At 52.3% G+C, this 20321-nt stretch overlaps 2 long non-coding RNA genes across 3 annotated transcripts in view; one reads left to right on the top strand and one right to left on the bottom strand.

Annotated features, from left to right (window-relative positions):
• Positions 1-1225, bottom strand: part of LOC144226441 (uncharacterized) — a 7020-nt gene extending 5795 nt beyond the window's left edge. For both annotated transcript variants that reach the window (XR_013333640.1, XR_013333639.1), the window contains exons 1-2: positions 1144-1225; positions 423-530 (exon numbers count right to left, since the gene is read on the bottom strand). This is a non-coding gene — a long non-coding RNA (uncharacterized LOC144226441). The remainder of the gene's footprint in view (positions 1-422; positions 531-1143) is intronic.
• A 209-nt stretch (positions 1226-1434) lies between these two features.
• On the top strand, positions 1435-8611 carry LOC144226512 (uncharacterized). The gene is made up of 3 exons (XR_013333666.1): positions 1435-1895; positions 2423-2504; positions 8335-8611. It is a non-coding gene; the product is annotated as an uncharacterized LOC144226512 (long non-coding RNA).
• Positions 8612-20321: the final 11710 nt, after the last annotated feature.

Raw genomic sequence — 20321 nt, forward strand, 5'->3', positions numbered from 1 at the left:
GACTTGGTTGTAAAAGGGAAGATGAGCAAGTTCAGGGGACTGGACAGTGGTGATGATTGCATAACCACGTGAATGCACTTGATGCCACCAGGCAGTATACGTAAAAATGGTTAAAATGGTAAATTTTAAGTTGTGCGTATTTTACCACAGTGAAACCAAAGAAATCCTGGGGCGCCTGGGTGGCTTAGTTGGTCGAGCGTCCGACTTCGGCTTGGGTTATGATCTCATGATAAGGGAGTTCAGACCCCACAGTGGGCTCACCGCTGTCAGCACAAAGCCTGCTTCGGGTCCTCTGTCCCCCCCAACACCCCTGCCCCTCCCCCACTCGTGCTCTCTCTCAAAAATAAACATTAAAAAAACAAAGAGAATTGTAAAACAAATAAATCCTGTCCCCCATCCCATGTGTTTGAGTTTGCACTGACCTTGACACTATAGTCACTGGTGGCCTCTGAGGAACGAGGCAGGGGGAGGGCGCCGAGCGGAGGCGTGGGTGGACACATCAAGAGAGGCTTACACCCGGCTCTGTGTCTCTGAATAATAAAGAAACACTCTAATAAAAGTGATGGAAGACACCTCCAGGACCCACGAGAAATACTTTCCTTAAAAGAGCGTTCATGCATTGCCTGGTTTGGAAGTCATGCTGTGATTTGGTTTCTAGGCTTATGTCCCATGAGGCATGGCCATCTCTGCATCCCCGTGGCGCCAGCGTCTGGGGCCAGTCTTGGAACAGTTTCCTGAGTGAGTGAGTGAGTGAGTGAGTGAGTGAGTGAGTGAATGCAGGCATAGAGGAAGGAGGAATTCGTGGGCAGGAGGAGACAAGAAGCTAGAGAATCAGGGAAGGCTTCCAGGAGGAGGGGGTCAAGGGTATGGGGTTTGAGGAGTGGACGGTCAGGTGGAGACGGACACACCTCGGGGCTAAGCACCAACCCCCTGCCCAGAGAATGTTGAGGGGGATGAGACGAGGTGCCAGCTCTGCCCAGCGGTGATGTCACACCTGGGACCCAGCCTGGGCCCAGCCATGGGGAGCGGTCTGCCAAGGGGCCAGCCTTCCCCATCAAACCCCCAGCTGAGCAGTCGGCCCCCATCACCCTCCTCCTCCCCGACACCCGGACAGCATCACTTCCTCCTCCAGCCCCACCTCACCTGGCCGGGCCACCATCACCTCTCTCGGTGTAGACCTCTGCCCGCCCTCCCGCAGCCCTACCCCACAGCTGCTCATTCAGTGAATAGCATTGCGTGCCTGATTAGGATCGCACAGATGAGGAAAAAACCTTTGGCCCTGCCTGGTGGGGAGTTAGACAATAAACAAGGAAATGGTAAGTGTATCATATGACAGCAAGCAGCAAGCGCCAGGAGGAAAACAAAAGAAATAGGCAGGAGGGGTCCTTGTGACACCTTCTCTGGGCTCTCAGATAAGTCCTGGCTCCAAGCGCCTCTGGGGAAGGTTGCCCTGTTCACGACTGCTGTGAGCGGTGTACCTCGTCTGCCCGCCCCGCGGTCCCAATGAAAGGAAAGCCATGTTCAGTGTGGCCTCAGGGAAAGGGAGCCTTAGGTTGGGCAGCTTGCCCAAGGTCACAAAGCTTAGGGATGTGCTCCCGAGGCGCGGGCCCAGGCCTCAGTCCCTACTTGGCCCTCACAGGACATGACGTGGCTGTGAGATCTCAGGCAGGATGTAGTCTAGTTCTGAGCCTTAGCTTCTCCTCCTGTAGGATGGGCTCAAGGTTATGGGAGAGAACACCGCAGAGATCGGCGGGGCCAGAACCCCCCTGCGCAGCTGGAACGGGGCCGCCCAGGGCTGGGGAAGTGAATGTCGTCCTGGCCCCATTTAGAAGCAGCCCAAATGCTGATTCCGGAGCCTGAGACCCAGAATCTCACAGTTGTTTACAAACCCAAAGGTAAGACACCTGGCCGGTGCCCTGCTCTCAGCACATCTCCCTGGGGACCAGGAACCCAGATGACAGACCCCTTCAGGATCTGCCATGTTGATGAAGTTTTGGGTGATGGTGGAGTGGTCCGGAGCTGACCGCCAAGACAAAATTCTTGAAGATGCCTTTGGTGCAAAAAGGTGATTTTATTAAGGCACAGGGACGGGACCCGTGGGCAGGAAGAGCTGCCCTGGGGTCCTGACGGCTAACTCATTACACACCCTCACTTGGGAAGGGGTCTCGGATAGAGCATGTCTCTGAGGTATTTTGCGAGCAAGGTTTCCAGGACCTTGAGAGGCTCGCTGTTGCTAAGGAAACACCATTTATTACCATTTAATAAAACCTCAGTCATGAGAGCCTTCAGATGCACATCCGGGCCATAAACTTGGAGCCGGATTGCCTGCACATGTCCTGGGGCAGCTGAGATAAAGGAATTAGACTTACAGGGTCCTAGAGGTTTGGGACAATGTTAAGCTAAGATTCTCTTTTGCCCCCAGCAAAGTGTCATCATCAGAGGCAGCTGAGCTCCTAGAGGGAGGTCACTCCTGGGTTCAAGGACTTGGCAATGGGCTGTAGGCGGTAAGGGGATTTACTTCTTCATTTGCCTTAGTTTCCCACATCACCATGCAAGCACTTAAACCCCTTTCCTTTGTGCTTGGGGGGCCAGGAATGTCCAAGGAATATCACACAGATCCCACCTGGTGGGGAGGGGGCTGTTAGCCTGTACTTTGCCCTCGGCTTGCCCCACGCTCCTTCATCATACCCCCCACCAACAGTTTTGACCTTTAAATCCTTCAAGTTGCTGAAGGTGGAGGGTCTCATCTTCTGTAGCTTCTTCCTGCTGGGTAGGGGCATAGTGACGTCCCTTCCTGTAGGAGTCAATATGGGTCAGTCAGGGAACATGGAGAGGAGTTACAAAAACATACAGGCAGCTGAATCCAACATGGGCAACATGTATGGACCTCCTCGAGTGGAAAGGATCGTCTGTTGGCTGCAAGTCATTGCAATGATGGAGTCTTGGGACCAGGCAGAGAGAGAGACATGGGAGAAAACAGCAAAACATAGTTAGAATAACTAGAAAGATTAGCCCAAATGAAAGTCCTTCGGTAGCTGACAAAAGTCCTCGAGTCTAGATGTTTAACCAATCATTAAAGGGAAGGGAGGGATTATTTAAAGCGCCGATTTGAATATTCATGTCAGTTAGAAATCCAGAAGTATTTTTGCAGTAATCTGGGATGTACATACAGCATTTTGTTTGTTTTGTTTTTAATTTTTTTTTTAATGTTTTATTTATTTCTAGGAGAGAGAGAGAGAGACAGCGTGGGCAGGGGAGGGTCAGAGAGAGAGGGAGTCACAGACTGAAACAGGCTCCAGGCTCTGAGCTGGCAGTCAGCACAGAGCCCGACGCGGGGCCCGAACCCACGAACCGCGAGATCATGACCTAAGCGAAAGTCGGACGCTTAACCGACTAAGCCACCCAGGCGCCCCTGTTTTTAATTTTTTAAAGTTTATTTATTTATTTTGAGAGCGACAGAAAGAGCATGAGTAGAGGAGGGGCAGAGAGAGAGAGAGAGGGAGAGGGAGAGAGACAATCCACGCCGTCAGTGCAGAGCCCGATGTGGGGCGCGAACTCACGAAACCTTGAGGTCATGACCTCAACCAAAACCGAGAGTCGGGTGCTTAACCAACTCTGCCACCCAGGTGCCCCCAGTATTTTGTTTTTGTGAGTGTATACATGCCACCTTGTGTAGCAGCCAAAACATCTAATGCCATTCTATTTTGTAGAACTATGCTATGCATTTGAGTTACTTTAGCATTTAATAATACAATGTTGAGAGTCATTTAAGCCCTTAACTGGGTAACAGGTGGTGCTAGCCATCCTGTACACCCTGTTTTGTTTAGTAAGCAATCAGGTCATTAAGAGGTACTTTTACAGAAACAAGAAAAATATAGGCTAATGGTTACAGCAGATTACAAACCCATTGTCTACCAGTGCTGCCAGTGAGATGCTAAATGTCAGGCTTGAAGCCTCCTCAGATGGGGGTGGGAACAGACAGAAGGAATCAGACTGATCTTTCTGGTCTGTTACTCAAATGTCTGTGGTGACCCTTTTGGATGGCCCATTGTAAGAAGGAATTGTTAGTAGGAATTGGGAAAGGAGAATGAGCAAGAAATGTACAACCATCATAAGAGAAATTTAAGGTCTTTCACAGGTTCCCGGGAATGAGAAGGCACGTTAGTTTGCTCATGGATTTCCTGTAAAGGGGGTACAGGTTTTATTTTAGATACAGGAGCCCGTGAAGTGTGCTCCTCTAACTTTACTGCATAATATGACCCAGTGGGGGCCCTTTTATTTTGGAGTTAAATCCCCTGTTGTCTTAGACTTTCCATCCTTTGAATAAACCAGATCTCCTGGGTTTATATGGGGGTGGGTTTCTAGTAACTTTCAGATCTGGTTTAGGGAGGATATGGTTGGTATATTTAGAGATGCATGAATTAACCAGCCCTCAGGTGAAAAATAAAGACGATAGTGTTGATCTACTGATAAGTCTACGGTGAGAAAAGTCTTTGCCTACAGTCATTGGGGAATCCATCCCATTTTCCAGTTGTTTAAATAATCACATTCCCCTGGCGTCTTATTATTATCCCCAAAGAATAACGAGCACAGATTGTCTACACATGAAATACTGTGACAATTTTTCTGAAGGTTACCTCGAGTTGTCTAGTTTAGGCAAATAACAAACATTTAAAGACAATCAGGCTAGAATTTAACATCCATACGGTGCATTGTTGAAACATGGTTTTTTTCTCTAAAAACCTTCATTTCCAGAGATGGCCAGATTGAGACCAATGCATGTGTAGAACAAGTCTAGTCTTAGCAAAACCGGCCCGATTATTCACATGACCTCGGTGAGAATAGTAATTGATCATGAGGATCTTTGAAAGTTTGCTTTGCCGGAACCTTTTATGAGGAATCTTCAGACTTAACTTTTGTAGCCTCTCCAGGCCGGAAGGCAAGCCAAATACTTCCCGTCAGACAGGCCTGCAATACCTGTGGAATCGGACGAATTCTCTTCACGAGGTCCCCAAGATGTCCTGAGGTTTCTGCACCTGCCAGAAAGTGACCTTATTTGCTTCCTGCTGGGAACTCTGTAAGCAGGTCTCCGGCCAACATTTCCGAGGGCCTTTATGGCTCCCTGTTTCAGAAAGTCAACCTCAGTTCCTTAAAGCTGTCTGGTCATTTCTGAGTCTGTGCATGTCACTCTCAAATATGGCATTCCAATCAAAGCCTGGGTAAAATAACCAGCATTTCCAATGGTGTCCTGTTACAAGGTGAACAGATTCTCATTGACCTTATGCAAACAACTGTAATTGCCATGAAAGAAAGAATACTCACTGGGAGTTTTTGAATTTCAGAGGGTTTAGGTAGGGAGAAAAGATAAATGCTTCAGTTCACAGCTGAGCACTTTATGACACTTCTGTATATCATAGATATCTTAAGAAAAGTTTCCTTAATCTGGAAGAGCAAACATTAGAGAGCCAGCAATACTTCCAACAAGAGTCACAAAACTATAATCTTCCTCAGTTCATTTAATCTCATGTTCCTATTTCTTGTTCCGTTTGAATGCAGCTTTTTGGTTCTGGAAATTCTTACCCATTTTAGTATTCATCTTAAAGATGTCACATACCTGTATTTGTTTCAAAAGTCCTTCTTATAAGTCTCCTTGAAGAAGAAACACGTTTCATGAGGGAATGAGAACAATGATAAAGGACAACATCTCAGAAATGGACATTGTTAAAGATCTGATGAGAGTTCATGATGATGCAATTGACAAGGAAATTCGGTTATTTCTGTGGCACATAGCACTTCAAGTAATCAGAATATTGAGTGATGACCTTATACCAAAATATTAAAACTTAGGAATTGCATATATATTTGGGCAGTTATAGCATTTAACCTGTGCAATACAACCTAAGGTTTACCATTGTGTGACTGTGCTTTTCCAAGTAACTTAGCATACCAGACAAACGGATCTAATTGGTCAAAAAGATTTGATTTACCATTAAAATCCTAGGAAGTTTCTTAAAACCATAGAAAGTTAGAAAGCACATCCTAAATAGGATTACTGATCATTACAAATCTTAAAAGTTTAGTCAACCATGATGGCAATAAAAGATCCTAAAGGCGAATGTATAGTACCATATAGTTGTTAGCAAAACCTAGCTCTACATTGAGAAGTTTTAACTAAGTGATCAAAGACCTGATAAAGACAAAACCTAAAGCTTTGGCTTTCCTGGCAGACAAAAGAGAAAAAAAACCCTCTGTTTGTAAACTTTGTTTACATTTTCTTATCAAGAGCAGATCAACAGTCCAAGAAAACTTTGTCTTTTGAACAGAGAGAAAAGCAGAATTTCAACCTTATACCAGTGTACTTTTAAAATTCCATTCATCTCGGGGCCCCGGGGTGGCTTAGTCGGTTAAGCGTCCGACTTTCGCTTAGGTCATGATCTCACGGTTCGTGGGTTCGAGCCCCACGTCAGGCTCTGTGCTGACTGCCAGCTCAGAGCCTGGAGCCTATTTCAGAGTCTGTATCTCCCTCTCTCTCTGACCCTCCCCTGCTCATGCTGGCTCTCTCTCTCCCTCCTAGAAATAAATAAAAAATATTTTTAAAAAAAAAGAATTTTTTAGATGGTAAATTCATGAACCAATTAAGCACAAAGCATGTTTTCCAATAGATCCAAATAGCCTTAGTTTCTCTGCAATAAGAAGTTGAAAACAAACTTATGTTCAGTAATCAAAGCTTTAGCACTCTATTTAGAAAAGACCTAGAAGTCCAATGAAGTTAATCTCACTTATCATGCAATCAAAACTTTAAAGTTTCAGGTTACCAAAGACTTTGAAAGCTATCTTAACAATTACCCTTGAAAACTTTGAGAGGGACAATATTAACTCATTTTAAGTCATCTTTTAGCTAACAAATTGCAAGAGATAACATGAGCTTATCTGACCTTTAGTCAACCTTGGTAGAATGAAAGTTTCAAATTTACTGCTGATAACTCTAAAGACCAGGCCCAACAAACTTAAATCCGTTTAAACACCAAATATGTTTCACCTGCGTCCACTGAAAAGTCAATCAATTTTTCCCCATTGTCAAAAAAAAAAAAATTCCCCATTGTCAGTTTTCACCTGGGACACCAGTGAAGATGTCTGAAGTGGGTGGTCCAAGGGGGTAAGGGGGTGCACTTTGCTCCTTGACCTCGAGGGTGAGAGGAGGAGCCAATGGTGCCTGAGGCACTGAGGATGGTATAGGAACCAGAGGTGCAGATCACACCCAAGTTGGTGCAGAAACGGGAGGGGGAGGGGAAGGCAGAAGAGGCGAGGTGCCAGCAGAAGGCAGAGAAGGAAAAGCCGATTCAAAACCTTAGCTCAGACAGAGGAGCAGGCGCCATGTTTTTTTCCACCAAAGTGGAACTATGGAGTCCACATCAGGCCAGAGAAGACTGGAAATTCCCCCAAAACAAATGGAATTTCAGCAGCTGCTCGGGCATATTCCTTAAAGTCCCCGTCCCAAGGTAGACTAACCCCAGTTGCCTCCAATTATAGCTGTTAACCCCAGGAAATGAATGAGGAAGAAGCTCTCACATCTATTAGGCAGAGGAACAGAGAGAGAGAGTCAGCGTCCTCTTTTGTTAGGGATGTTCTGTTTCCTCCAGCAACCTGGGTTCTATTAGAAGGAGGCCCACTTACCATCCAATGTATCAGGAGGGAGTTGACAGGCATGGTCACTGACCAAATATGTTCTGCAAGAGGCCCTGGGATCTGGGTAGCCCTGAAGGCCTGGCCCTAGCGTACCTCCGTGCTTTTTCTCTGTTGACTAAGGCCATGCAGTGTTATAGATCAGTCTTTTCTACATACAGCAAGCCAAATTGTTTCCAGTGGGTTAAAAAGGCATCCCAAGGGAGAGTCCTTGGGGACCCCAGAGAAGCTCTCATGCTCCTTCTATAGAGAGAAAAGGAGAGAGAGAGAAAGCCCATTACCTCCTGAGAATCCCCTCTGATGTGGGGCCCACATGCAGGGTACGATCGAGGTTCCTGGCGTTAAAGTGACCCAAGGCATCTCTCGAACGAAATTGCTATGACCAGCCGACTAAGGGCTTCTGAAGGAGGGAAGCTAGCGTCCCCCCACTACCCCCTTGCATTCTAGACTACAGGTGGGTGCCTGACATATGGACCAAAATGCCTTGAAAGCCGTGCCCTAAAAGGCTGCGCCTTGAAGAACATTCCCTGGTCGTCATGCCCTGATTACCTAGTCTTTGAGGAGCACTCAGCGGAAGCCATGCTTTAGTTTCTTGAATAACCTGTCATTAAAAAAAATTTTTTTTAATGTTCATTTATTTTTGAGAGACAGAGAGAGACAGAGCGTGAGTGGGAGAGAGAATCCGAAGCAGGCTCCAGGCTCCCAGATGTCAGCACAGAGCCCGACGCGGGGATTGAACTCACGAACCGTTAAGATTGTGACCTGAGCCGAAGTTGGAAGCTCAATCGACTGAGCCACCCAGCTGCCCCTAACCTGTCATTTTTAACCTATGGAAAGCACTAGAAACGTTTTACAAGGGGGAATTACCTAATTTTAAGTAGTGGTTAGCAGAGGACATTGACAGAAAGCAGTAAAGACAGAAATCCATCATGATGTGAGTGACATTCCAACACATGTAGGCTTTATAGACAACTTCCCTAGGAAACGGTCCCCGGTTGGGTGTCAGTTCAATCGGGTATCAGTTTCCTCCAGCTCTCAGTGGAGGCTCCTGGCCAGGGGCAGCTAGACCAGAGATGTGGAGGGGATCACGCTAGACCAATGAGTTGGAAACCTCACAGGGGAGTCAAGATTGGCAGCCATCCTGGTGACTTCGGTGGGTGTCCCACGCCCAAGACAGACAACTTTGTACAGGATAGGAATAAAGAGAGGGCATCAAGTGTCTGGGTCTGATTACCATCCTGGCCGGGATACTAACTTCCCGCCAAAAGGTAGGCTTTCTCCTCCCCAAAGAGTAAGTTAGAGGATTACAACCTGAGCAATTGATGTGAAAGTGGTCCGATAAGCCCGTACTCCTCGAAGGGCCCCTGAAATAAGAGTAAAGGAGGAAAAGAGAGAGTATATTCACCATATGTGCACGGAAGCTGAGAGTCTAGATGAAAAGACTCATAGTCCCACAAATTGGGCGCCATATGATGAAGGTTTGGGGTCAAGGTCGGGGGCAGCGGGGATGGAGGATGGGGAGTGGTGCATTCAGAGCTGACGGCAAAGAAAGAATTCTTGAAGAAGCCTTTGGTGCAAAAAGATGATTTTATCAAGGCACAGGGATGGGACCCATGGGCAGGAAGAGGTGCCCTGGGGTTCTGATGGCTAACTCATTACACACCCTCGGGTTGGGAAGGGGTCTCAGATAGAGTATGTCTCTAAGGTATTTTGGAAGCAAGGTTTCCAGTACTTGAGGGGCTCGCTGTTGCTAAGGAAACACCGTTTATTACCATTGAATAAAACCTCAGTCATGAGAGCCTTCAGATGCACATCCGGGCTATGAACTTGAAGCCGGATTGCCTGCACATGTCCTGGGGCAGTTGAGATAAAGGAATTAGACTTACAGGGTCCTAGAGGTTTGGGACAATGTTAAGCTAAGATTTTCTTTTGTCCCCAGCAAAGTGTCATCATCGAGGCAGCTGAGCTCCTAGAGGGAGGTCACTCCCAGGTTCAAGGACTTAGCAACGAGCTGTAGGCAGTAAGGGGATTTACTTCTTCATTTGCCTTAGTTTCCCACATCACCATGCAAGCACTTAAACCCTTTCCTTTGTTCTTGGGTCACTGGGAGAGTCCGGGACTGTCACATAGATCCCACCTGGCAGGGAGAGGGCTGTTAGCCTATACTTTGCCCTCGGTTTGCCCCACGCTACCTCATCACTGTGACCGTCGGTGCCGCCTCTGCCTGTAGAGCTGGAGGCAGAGGGAACAGACAAGGCTGGCTCCATTGCTCACAGAAACTCCCTGCTCTGGGTTGGGTGCCGGAGGGAACAGGGTAGGAAAGCAAGAGACCTGAAGTTCCATGGCTGGCTCCATTTTGCCAGCTCTGGGTCTTCCAAACCTCTCTGTGCCTCAGTTTCCACACCTGTAAAGTAGAGGCGGTCCCTCCCCAAAGGGCAGGAAGAGCAGATCATGGTAGGCAAACCTCTCCTGGGCATGAGTATTTTTAAGTTGGCGATCATCTTGGTGGCAGAGGAGCTGTGGCCACTAGAAATAGCATGTGGGTGGGGGGGGCACCTCAAATTCCTCTTTAAACTCCAGAGGAGCCATTTCCTGTGAGTCACTGATCACGTGGTCAGGAAGCAGCCTTGGGGGGTGGGTTGCAGCTGGAGGGGCTTCTAGGCTCCGCTCCATCTCTTTCCCACTGTGTGGCCTGAACAGGTCACTCCCCATCTCTGGGCCCCTGCTTCCTCTTTGGGGTCTGGTTGTGAAGATAGCTCAGGGACCGGGCCCCCTAGGGGCTCGCCCGAGGACCCAGTTGCTTTGAACCACCCGTCTCCCTGGGGAGAGTCACATAATCTGCTAAGGCAGCCCTGGCACACACCCAGGCCCCTTCCTGTGCCGAGATGACCGACAAGATAAAGGCACTGCCAAAGGCACATGGGGACAAGATTTCCAGAAGACATCAAGCAGTGAGCAGTGGGTGTGTCCAGGCCAACAGGAAGGAGGGAGGGGTGGGGGAGGGGGAGAACAAAGCCGGGGCTGGCAGGTTGATGTGGACGCCAAGTAGACTTGCTTGGTCTAGAGGGCGGCTTAAGATGATGCATCCCTTCCTGGGGCGTCAGGCTAGCTTAGTCAGGAGAGCCTGCGACTCTTGATCATGGGGGTCATGAGTTCGAGCCTCATGCTGGGCACAGAGCTTACTTAAAAACAAAAACAAAAACATCCCTTTCTTAAGATCATCCCACCCTGCACAAGCCCTTCTTGTGTAGAAATTTGGTCCCACAGTCTCTTGGGAGTAGCTGCACACACCCCCGCCCCCACTTTCTGGCAGTTTCTCCAACAGAAGAGCCGAAAACAGGCCAGTGGGGCAAGGGGGAGGTGCCCCTTAAGTGGGGGGAACTGGGGGCTGGGTGCCACTCTGCTCTAGGCTGGTGGGTTCCCACTACCCCGGGTTCTATGGACTTTCTGATCCTGTCCACACCCTCCCCAGTGAGCTCAGTGGGGGACAGGTGGGCAGCGGGGATCTGGTGGCACTGGCAGAAGTATGACACTAGATGGCCTTGGGCGACCCTTGCAATTAACCTCTTAGCCTTGGCTGGTGGCCACTCACTCATCTGTAGCTGTCCCAGGGCAGGAAAGGACCAAGGTGGAGGGGGGTGGGGAAGAAGACAGATGTGGAGCCATCAGGTCCAGGGTGAGTCACAAGCTCTGTGATCTTGGGGAAGTCACTTTGTCTCTGGGCCTCAACCTTCTCTTCTGTCAGTTGGGGCCACGGCACCTGCTAGATGGTTGGAGGTTCAGAATTATATCGTTCATGTGTAGACATGGTGTTCGTGAAGCTCCTGCAGCAACAGCCCTTGATAGAACCCTGGTGTCTACAAACCCCTGGAGATTTGGGCCAGGTGGGGAGGGAGGGGACTGCTTGATTCAGTCCTGGAGCCCTGTTCAACTCAAAAGACCCAAACTCCTGGGGCCTGATGATTTCCCTGAGATGGGGGATAAGAATGACCCTCTGCCGCACTCCATCCACCTCATCAGGTGGGGTGGGAAGCAGTTGGACCAGCCACGGTGAGTCAGGAAGAGGCCAGCATTCTGTGGGGCAGGGGCGCTGGCCCAGGTCGCGTTTCTCAGGCACAACCTCCAGGCCAGTCCGTGTTCCCTTCACCGCACTCACTCACTCTGCGTCCTCACCCCAAGCCACGTGTGTCCTGTCGGTAACCCTGTTTGGAGAAGTAACCAAGTCCCAGGGTGAGGTAGTGTTACTTGCCCAGATCAGCGGTGAAGGTGAGACTTGAACCTGGTCTGTCACATTGCTGTGATCCTAAGACCTGAGAAACAAGACTTCAGGACTTGAAGTGTATCAATTATCTAATGCCGAATAACAAACACACCCCAGGCATAGTGCCCCCAAGCAATCACCAGGCTTGGGTTTGCTCATGTTTCTGCAGTTTGGGCAGGGCTGGGCAGGGACCCCTCGTCGCTACTGCGTGCACTGTCATATGGGGCCCCCGGCCAGCCTCCCTCACGTGTCTGGGGCCGCAGCAGCCAGGGACAGGCTGGGCCTCTCTCTTCCCTTCATGGTTTCTAAGGATCCTCCCTCCATGTGGCCTTTCTCTAGTGGGGTCCTCTATTCCCTTCCATGGCCTCTGGCTTTGAAGCTGGGGGAAATGGATGTTGTAAAGCCTCTTAAGGCCTAGGCCTGAAATCTCTCAGTCACTTCCAAGTCATCCTAGTGATCAGAGTCACGCACAGGCCGCCCAGACCCTGGGGAGGCGAGATCGTGGACTGTGTGGCAGAGACACAGCTATGGGAGGGATTGTTGGCGGCCATTTTGGGCAGCCTTGGTGGCAGCCATCTTGGGCAGCCATTTTTCTGCCCAAGGATCCTGTCCTTAGAGCTGGCCAATGCCTGCTGACAGACTCTTGTGTGACAAGAGCAGGAGAGGTGATGGTGACCCGCGGGAGTGCGGAGGAGGGAGGGCCCAGGACGCGCTGCCGTGGGACGGGAAGGCCTGTCTCCTCAGGCCTCTAGGCCTTTCCTCCCTGGGCCCAGTTGCCCTGCTCCCCAGCCCACGAGGGGTAAGGAGGCTGAGCCCCAGTTGGGAATCAGGTCGGGCCTGCTCATCCTGTTGGTGACAACCCTCTAAGGGCCCTCTTGGCTTTGCAGAGAAAATGCTGTGACCCTTGCCCTCCGTCTGCCCTGCTCTGCCCTGGGCCTCCCTGACGGGGAGAAACTTCTTCCCAGCAGCTCCACTCCAGCCCCACCCCAGCCTCACAAGTTCTGAAAAAATGTTGGCTCCAGATAATGGCATACACTGGTTGGTGGGGAGGAGATCATGCGAATCCTTCCCGCACCTCTGCTCTCCGAGGACTCAGGAACTGCACAGTGACCACCCAGCCCAGGCTCTGGAGTTCAACTCTTGCCCTGCCAGTCTTTAGCTGTGTGATCTTGGAGGTTTACTTCTCTGTGCCTCAGTTTCCTCATCTGAAAAAAGAAGAAAAGAGAAGGGCAAATGTGACCACTCTATGCAAGCCCTGTTCTAAGCGCTTTACATCGAGTAGCATATATAATCCTCCCAACAACACAGGCCGGTGTGGTGTGTGTGTGTGTGTGTGTGTGTGTGTGTGTGTGTGATTCATTTCACTCTTACAGCTAAGGAGTTGAAGGCACAGAGAGGTCAAGTAACTTGCTTGAGGTCACACGGTTAATCACCATTCCAGAGCCCTTGTTGTATCTGACCCCCAGCGCCTGCTCCCGCCTCCTACTTCTTTTTTTCAATCATTACGGTAAAATACGCCCAACAGAAATTTTACCACGTACAATCCTGTGGCATTACGTACACTCACACTGTTGTGCGACCTTCACCACCATCCATCTCCAGAACTTGTCGTCTTCCCCAACTGAAACCATACCCGTTCAACAATAATTCCCCCGTCTCCTGGCAATCACCATTCTTCTTCTTTTTTTTTTTTTTTAAATTTGTTTCTAGGAGAGAGAGAGAGACAGCGTGAGCAGGGGAGGGTCAGAGAGAGAGGGAGTCACAGACTGAAACAGGCTCCAGGCTCTGAGCGGGCAGTCAGCACAGAGCCCGACGCGGGGCTCGAACCCACGAACCGTGAGATCATGACCTAAGCGAAAGTCGGACGCTTAACCGACTAAGCCACCCAGGCGCCCCTGGCAATCACCATTCTTTCTGTCTCTATGAACTTGACTCTTCCAGGGACCTCATGTAGGCGGAATGCATCACACAGCATTTTGTCCTTTTGTGACTGGTTTATTTCACTCTGTGTAGTGTCTTCAGGGTTCAGTATTTCCTTTCTTTTTAAGGCTGAACAGTATTCCGAAGTATGTACGGACCATCCATCCATCAGTGGACCCTTGGGCAGCTTCACATTTTGGGTGTTGTGAATAAAATGCTATGAACACAGGTGCATAAATATTCGTTCCAAAACTCTGCTATCAGGGGCACCTGGGAGGCTCAGTCTGTTAAGCGACAGACTCTTGGTTTCGGCTCAGGTCGTGAAACCACGGTTCGTGGGATCCAGCCCCGCGTTAGGCTCAGCGCTGGCAGCAAGGAGCCTGCTTGGGATTCTCTCTTTCTTCCTCTCTCTTTCTCTCTGCCCTTTCCCTGCTTGCGTACTCACTCTCTCTCAAAATAAATGAATAAACGTTTTTAAAAAGTAAAGACCCAGCTTTCAATTTTGGGGTGTATGTACCCAGAAGTGGGATTGCTGATCCATATGGAAATTCTACGTTTAATGTTCCGAGGAGCTGCCGTACTGTTTTCTACACTGGCTGTGTCATTTTACCTTCCCACCGGCAATGCACAGGGTCCAGTGTGACCCCAAGCTCCAGGTGAATGCTGGCAGACCCGGTGGGCGCCCGGCAGGGCCCGGTGAAGAGCTGGCAGAGATGGTCCAGAGTCTCCAGAGGGGCATACGGGGCAGGGCCGTGGTGCCGGGAATCCAGACAGCCTGGTCTGCCACGTTCCCTCCCCTGGACACTGAGCCCCAGGCTCAGCTCCTGGGCTCTGACCTCCCCCAACCCCACTCTGCCAGGACAGGCTACCTTGGGGCAGAAGGGGTGAGGAACCAAGGTGGAGCACGTGTCTGCGCCTGCAGGCTTACAGCCATAGATAGCAGGGTTAGACCCTTGGGCCGGAGGCTCCCTGCTCAGCCAGGCCCCACTTTGACCTGCCGCATGGTCACCCCATTATCCCCCTTCCCTAGCCTCTTGTGGGGACACCTCTGGATATTGGCTTTGTGATCTGGGAGGTGCCAATCTCCTCTGAGGAATTCCCAGGGCCACGCCCCTCATTGTGCAAGTGATTTAGTGGTCAGGGGGTATGGACTCTTCTAGAACTCTGGCTCCTGACTCCTTCCCCAGCTATCTCCATAGCCCGCCCCTGCCACCGGCCTCCCCCCAGAAGATGTAGGGTCAGTAGGCCCCAGAAAGTCTGCATTCATTGAAGATCCTGGTCCCGGGCTGAGGGTGGGTGCTTTGCCCTCCAGAGAAGGTACCAGAAGTAGGAAGCCTCTTCTGTAGAGGCTCCGGGGCTAGAAGGGCCTTTTTAGGTTGTGGGGCCCCAACCTCTGCAGCTGCAGTCATGGCTGCGGGCAGGGATCAGACATTCTGGAGAGCAGCAGTGCAGAGCCTAGGCAAGCGGTCTGGGCCTCAGGGCCTTGGGCCACGTGCACTGCCACAGATTGAAGGCCATGGTTATGGGGTCTTATCCTAGCAGCTAGTTTCTTATGGCCCTGGGCAGGCCCCCGTCTCTCTCTGATCCCTGTTTTCTCACTGGTGCATTGGAGCAGGCTGGAACTTAATGGTCTTCCCAACTAGAAGATTCCAGAAGGAAAAGAATTTACCGAGGGAAGACTGAACACCTATGAGGAGTAGCAGCGATGGCATTCACTGTGTCCTAAGCACTGAACGTGTCTAAACTTACTTACTCTTGACAACAGCCCTACTCAGTAGGGACAGTTCTTATTCCCGTGTTACAAGAGAGGAAACTGAGGCACAGAGAGATGAAAATGGCCCAAAGCGGCAACCATAGCAGAACTCGAGCCCCGCTTTCTTAATCCATGTTCTAATCCAACGACCTATACCACAAGGTGGCTGGAGTCTCTTTAAACCAGAATTTTGGGGGGCACCTGCGCCTTCCCAAGAGCCAAGTGCGCCACCTCGCAGGAAGGGGACAATAGTGGCCAGAAACCCTACCCCAGAAGCAGGTTGCATAAACCAGAGGACAGGCCGGCCAGGGGACGTGAGAGGCCCTCTGTGTGTCTGTGGCAGTCAGACCCTGCCTGGGGGAGGACAGGAGCAGAAGGGACAGTGGCTGTCATGGAAAGGTCTGGAAACCCTGTCACGGGAGGAGTCGCTGAAGAACCTGGGAGCAGAAGTGTCAGAGCAACTGTCGCCAAATTCCTGAAGGACTGGCTTGCTCTGTCCGGCTCCAGGCGGCGGGACCTGGGATTCCTCAGAGCCAGAGCTGTCCCACAGTCAAGAGTGAGTGTCACGTGTCACTCCGCAGGGCCAGGGCGCTGGAGGGGATGTCCCTGGGGCCCCACCCACGTCACAAGTGTGAGGCTCAGTCCGTCCCGTCCTGGCAGTTCCAACAGCCTGAGAGGTTGGGGGTACCCACACCTCGTGGGCGAATGTCTCTCTTCTTCCGGTTCCGTCCATCAGCCTTGCTCCAGCCGGACAGCATGGACCTTGACCGAGGGGTTATTGCAATTTCTGGTTGTCAAAAGGACGAGAACCCACTGACCCGAAGCACCTCCAAGACCCCCTCGTGAATCACCCCTGGGCCTGGGGCTTTCAGGCTCTGACAAGTGATTCCGGACGAGATGTTCCAAGGGCCACCGGCTGGGCCTGGGAGGTGTGACCGCGGGGCCGCGGGCGAGGACTTGGCCCAGCAACTGGGAGGACGGAACCCCACCGACGGCGCCCAGGAGCCGAAGCCGCTGTAGGACGGACAGGCGGTGAGTCGGCATCGCTGTGCAGGCGCCTCACCTCTGCTTATGGCGTTTCGAGGCACCTTGGCCAGAGCAGGTGCCAGCCACGTGAAGCCTGGCTCCACGTGCGGGTGTATGAGAGGGAGCATGTGTGAGATGCCAGGGGAGGGGAGTCTCCCAAAGGGTGCGCTCGCCAGCAGGTGGGAGCCAGCTCCGTGCACGTGCCAGGGGTGTGCACGCGCATATGGGTGTGCGTGTGCCTACTTCTCCCTGCTGGTGTGATCACCGGTGGGACCCAGCCCCCGAGCCTCACTCCGGCGGGCCACCCTCCTGGGCTGGCCACGCACTGCAGTGGGTGCCACGTACTCAGCTCCCACCTGCTGACTCAATCCGTCCCTTAGCACCTGTGGTGTCCTTGGAGCTTGTGGGGGTCCTCAGGCTGAATCACTCCCTCCAACACCCCGCCCCGCACACTTTCTAGCTATGACTATTCCCTTCCCCATCTATCCGCATCCTGGATGCCTTTTCCTCTCTTTTGCTGTGTTTCTAAGTCTGCCCCAACCTCCCAGGTCTGGCTGATGCCTCTTCTACTCTCCCAGTCCCCCAGATGGGCCGGGTGGCCGCCTCCCTGCCGACTTTCTGTCTCATCCACTGGCCCGGGGTTCTCCTGGGTGCAGGGGTGAGTCTCAGTCTTCTCTGCCTCCGTTGCAGCTTGGAGCCGAGAGCCTGGCATGCAGTAGGTTCTCAATCAATGGGTGGATACAACCTCCCTGCCCCACGTGCTCACCTTCCGCTCTCTCTGTGGGTTTGGCCGCCGCGAGGGACAAGTGGCCGGAGCACTGGCTCTGGAGTCTACGTCCCGGCTCTGCCTCTCAGCTGTCGAGTGGGCTCTGTCAGTTTCCTCACGTGGGGATCCAGCACGTGAGGCCCGCGGGGGCTTCTGGGGTTGGGGGGAAGGCAGAAGTGGCTCCCGAGTTTCTAGGAATGGTTGCCAGGACCCAGCTCAGTGTGAGGTTCATGGTACCAAAGGTGGCCGGCGCCTTGGGTCACATCTATTTGCAATCACACAGCAGCTCTGGCCGAATAGCAGGACTGTTTTGGTCTCAAGGCCTCCCCTTGAGAAGGGTGCTTCTCAAGAGGAAGGCTGGTGCTTCTCTCTCTGGGTTCCCACCATCCCTCAACCCCTCACCTCCAGTAGACACTACGCATGAGAGCCAGGGAAGGAGGTGGTCTGATGCAATAGTATTTACTGAGCACCTACTATGTACCGGGCCATGGCAGCTGCTGGGGTGACAGCATCGGGGCCAGGACAGACAGATCCCTACCCTGGAAGGGGTTATGTTCTGGGGGGAGACAAGCAAAAGAACAAGAAGCGTAGGAAGTTCCCCTCCATGTAGATGGAGAAAAGCGCTCTGGAGATAGAAGGGGAGCAGACGAAGGGATAGAGGAGCTGCACCTAACTGGGGTGCTTGGGGAGGGCCTGCATTTGGGTGGAGGAAAAAGGAGGAGCCCCATGGGGTCCTTGGGGGAAGAGAGGTCCAGATGGAGGAACCAGCCAGCACCCAGTAGGTTGATGAGCACGGGGAGTGTGGAGGGAGGGGGCCAGGGAGGCAGCAGCCCAGACTAGGTGGGGACTTGTGACCCCCGCAGCACTCTGACCTCACTTTGGGTGAGATGGGAGCCACAGCACGATTTGAGCAGCGGAGGGAGGTGGCCTGACTTGTGCTTTCCAGAGTCCCCCTAACTGCTCTGCGGGAGGGGAACAGGCATAGGGAAGCTACGACAAGGATCCAGGCCAGGGCCCTGGAGGACTAACGGACAATTCCGGAGCCCACAGGAGTCCCTTCGGAGGGAGGCGCACCAAGGAATTGTGGGAGAGAGCCCCGGAGTCCCTCACCCAGGTTCTGAACCCTTTGGGAATCCAGTAACCATAGACCCTCTCCCAGAAAAACGGGCGTGTGCGCGCACACACATTCCCACGAGCAAGTGCACAATCACATCCATGCACGCATATACTAACACTGATGTTATACGTGTGCACGTACATGCCCACATGCTCACAAACAGGACGCCACGCTACTGGGCATTTTAGGAGATTCCTGGCCCCCTGTCTAATCCATCCCCTCTACTTAACATGTGTGGCAACTGAGGCTTGCAGAGAGAGGGAGACCTGCCCAAGGTCCAGGAGGAGAGAGGACTTGCGCCACAGAACCCGGCCCAGACAAGCCTGGAGCATCAGGGAGCCCGGCCTCACAGCCCTCTGCCTCCCAGCACCGAGCCAGGCGCCAGAGCAAACCCCACCTCATCCTTGGGCCAGAGGGGGCGGGGAAGGAAGCTGGGATCCCGAGTGCTTCCGTTGGGTCTCTGGGCCTCCCTGCAGGGCCCCGGGTGACAGGGGCTGGAGTCTGGGACGTTGGAATGAATACTTAAAGATGGGCTGGGACAGTCCCTGCGGGCAGAGTCTGGGAGCAGCAAAAGCCTCGAGGTGGGAACTCTCCAAACGGGGCTTGAGCGAGCCCCGTGGGAACCAGAAGTCAGAGTGGCCTCTGAGGGGAGGATACGCCTGGGTCAAATGAGTAGATTTGCCAGAAAGGCTTTCTGGGCAGGAAGGCTAATATACCCTAAGGTGCAGGGCGGAGAAAGGTCAGAGAAACTGCAAGCTTTTGGGAGAGCGGCCTGAGGGTGCGTTTGGGAAGGGCTCATTTACGAAGGAGGGGATGGAGTGCAGGTAGGTGAAGGTGGGGGCGGGGCAGGAGGCCGGGTCTGCACTTGCCCAGCAGGTGATAGACAAGGGAGGGGACCAAACGTGTATCTAATACCTCTGCTGGCACCCACGTGCAGTCAGGCGGCCACCCTCCAGCCCATTCTGCAGATGAAGAAGCCAAAGGCTTTGAGCCAACTCACCCTGCCTGCGGCACCGCCGTGCTCCCTGTCTGCCAGGAGCCTTGGCAAGGGCCGGCGCTTGGCCCTCAACAGGGGTCAGGGACTCCTCACCTCGGGGACCCAGGGCCAGCCAGGAATGAGATGACCCAGGGAGGGAGGAATGTGGTTCCCATGGGCCAGGCAGCAGCCTCCGAAAGGGATAACAGACCCAGCAATTATTCACTGAGCCAAATCGGCCCCAGGTGAAAGGACTGCAGAGCTGTAAGGTGACACCGCCCAGAGCTGGCTAATCTTGTATCTGGGCTTCTTTCAGCTCCAGGGGCCCACGGCTTCCTTGTCAGTCCTAAAGGAGGGGGTGGGGAAGGAGGACCACCTAGCAACCCCACCCCCTCCCCCCACTCCGCTCTTCCCCACATCCCTTTCTGTGGCTTTATATAGACCAGAAGTGAGAGAGGAGGGAGCGGAGGGTGGGGTCTGGATTCCACTGATACCAGCGTGATGGTGGGTGGTGATTATCCCCATTTTACAGATAAGGAAACCGAGGCTTGGGGCATTGAAATGACTGGGGCACATCTCAGAGCTGGATTGATCACACCAGTATTCTGCTTCTCCACTTGCTGAGCACCTACTGGATGCCAGACCTCCCTAAATGCTGGAGAAGAAACAGAGGGGTGTCTCCCCTCCTAGCCAGCTCTCTCGGAGATGGGCTCCTGGTATAGGGAGGGTGGCGGCGTGGGGCCTGGTTTGCTGGCTTTGCCTTCGGCCACTTGTGTGTGACGGAGCCAGTCAGTCATCATTTCTGTGGGGCAGGGAGGA

The sequence above is a fragment of the Crocuta crocuta genome, unplaced genomic scaffold (assembly GCF_008692635.1).
Source record: "Crocuta crocuta isolate KB4526 unplaced genomic scaffold, BGI_CrCroc_1.0 scaffold143, whole genome shotgun sequence".
NCBI lineage: Eukaryota > Metazoa > Chordata > Mammalia > Carnivora > Hyaenidae > Crocuta > Crocuta crocuta.